Source organism: Pteropus vampyrus, unplaced genomic scaffold (assembly GCF_000151845.1).
Source record: "Pteropus vampyrus isolate Shadow unplaced genomic scaffold, Pvam_2.0 Scaffold157, whole genome shotgun sequence".
NCBI lineage: Eukaryota > Metazoa > Chordata > Mammalia > Chiroptera > Pteropodidae > Pteropus > Pteropus vampyrus.
The window spans coordinates 1190527-1192947 of record NW_011888938.1 but is presented as its reverse complement, the minus strand read 5'-3'; the positions used below and the strand labels follow the sequence as shown (position 1 = coordinate 1192947).

Here is a 2421-nt window from a genome sequence, read left to right as displayed (position 1 = left end):
TGGCATTTTCGGTCAGTTCCAATTTGTGAAGTTTGTTATATCTGGGAAATTGTCAAGTTTTGCTTTTTTAGGATGGTGGTTTTAATAAATGTTAAGGTTGCCAAGTTAATGGTAATAGATAATTTGGTTTTCTGTGTTTTGAAAGCAGAAATAAATTGTGTTTTAGGAATCGTTTGGGATTGCTAAGTCTAAATAGGTTTTCTTTCTTGTTTCTGTTAGTCCACTGATCGCTTTGACAGCAAAGATGAAATCCTGCTTACCTTGGAAAAACACGGGGGTATTTGTGACTGCCAGACGTCAAGGTATGCCAGCTTTTACACACAAGCTTGCTTTGCATCCACGTGGAAGTGTTCTCATTCTTGGTCAGAGTCCCACTGAGCCCCTCCCCTCAGGCCGCGAGGGTCAGTTGAGATGTGAGCCCCGGCCCGGGCAGAGAATTGGGTGGGCAAAACACACAGGCGGCAAGACTCACACAAAGGAGCACTCTTCGAGGGCCAGGCAGTTCCCAGAAGGCTGCTTATCCTATAATTTGAGCCAGGCAGTGACTGGGGATACAGAGTAGGCCCTGTCCCCAAGATGCTCACAGATTGGGCAGAAGGCCGTGCCACAGGTAAAGGGTACAAGAGCCAGGAGCCACGGGTGGTGGGAGCATGAGGCACGAGCTACTAACTCGGTCTGGAGTCAGGAAAGTTAGCGGTCATTGACTTACGGATAGAAACCGTGACTCTGGGGCTGGTTCTTGAAGGACTTTGCCAAACGGAGCAAAGGGAGGCGGCCGAGACCTGGGGACAGTGGGTGTGAAGGCTCAGCCTAGAGGAGGAGCGGTGTGCTGGGTAGAGGGCCAGCCTGTCGCCGGAGCACGGAGGGGTGTGGGCACTGTGGACCAGGGCAAGTGGCGGTCGTCTCCCGGGTGCGGTGCCCATTCAGAAAGCTCTGTCAGGGCAGGACGAGATGGGTGGACGAAGATCCCACTTTTGAAGGGGCTGGTTATTTAAGTCTGACCGCTGAAGTGTGTGCGTGAAAGGTCGAACCCCATCTGTGTGTGTCAGCGTGGAGGCTGCACATCCCCATGATCCACAAAGCCCTAGAACCCGCCCCAGCTGCCCTGCAGCGCAGGCACACTTGGTGCCAGGTGTTCGCTCCTCCGTGTCTTGGCCCCAAACCTTTTCAACTTTGTAGGGAACTGCTGGTCACACAGCCCACTGTCCTGACCCCGACACAGCCCACTCTTCTTCAGCTCAGGCTTTTGTCCCTGCCACTCTCCCACGTGGTCCTGCAGCCCCCCGAAGGACAGCCCTGCTTTGCAGAGGTGTTGGCTGCCGCGTCCCCCGCATAGGCTCACTTGTCTCATGGCAATTGTGTGTCTTCTGCGCAGTCTCCCCCCGACTACATTCTGTGTCGCGGTTCTGTGGTTGTCATGCGTGTGCCTGTCTGATCACAGTGCCTCGTGCTCTGAGCTCATGCTACAACCAGTCTCTGTCCCCTGGCCATCTAAGACCGGGCATGGTCCCACATGGGCCAGTCACTTCATGCAGGGGACACTCAGACCGCTGGTGAAATGGTTCACCATGGAGGGAGCTCATGTTTTAGGAAGCTCCAACTGGCTCTCGTCCGCACTGGCCGGACACCGTCGCTTCCTCCACACGCGGCCTGCGGGCAGCTCGTTCCCACCTGTGAGGAGCGCATGGTGTGGGACGGGCTGTGGGCAAGAGCGCCGTGCGCCGGTCGTGGGCACAGAACCATAGCCAGCCCCACCTGGCGTGCACCCGTCGTGACCTCGGTGCCCGGTGTTGTTGGTTTTTCCAGAGATACCACCATGTATGCTGTGTCTGCTGACTCTAAGGGCCTGGACACGGTGGTCGGCCTGCTGGCTGACGTGGTCCTGCATCCCAGGCTAACAGGTGTGCATCGGGGCCGCTCAGCGGGCACGGGCTGGGACAAGGGAGGTGTGTGGGAGCACTGTATGGTCAGAGCCCTCGGGCTCACCCACCGCGCGTTGGCACGTTTCCTGGGAGATAACGCTGATGAGTGGGAAAGCCCTTGGTGCTTAAGACCGAGAGACGGCCCCCTGCACCTGTGACACGTCAGTGAACTCGGCGCTTTCGTTTCAGAAGGGCATCTTGACTGTCTTTAAGTGCCCCAAGCGATGGGTCCCTGTCTCCATGCTGTTCCTCAGCCTTGCAAATGGCAGGACTCTGAGCTCACTGCCAGGAAGGGGCCAGGAGGGGCCATGCGGCTGTCCCAGCCGGCCTGACGGCCGTTTCATGCAACCTAGGCTGTGTTCAAGGCTGCAGTTCCATGTTGAGATCTTTCTGGAACTGGTTCCAATAGCTGACACTGGTCTGTGCCTTCACATCCACTGTCATCTCACAGCGGTACTGGGATGGGTCAGGGGCCCGAGGGCTTCCAGAGGGGGAGGAC

The 2421-nt window shown here is 56.8% G+C and overlaps 1 long non-coding RNA gene across 1 annotated transcript; it reads left to right on the top strand.

Moving 5' to 3' along the window:
- LOC105298577 lies at positions 1-1904 on the top strand. Its single transcript, XR_896455.1, has 3 exons — positions 1-11; positions 220-302; positions 1807-1904. It is a non-coding gene; the product is annotated as an uncharacterized LOC105298577 (long non-coding RNA).
- The last annotated feature ends 517 nt before the right edge of the window (positions 1905-2421 follow it).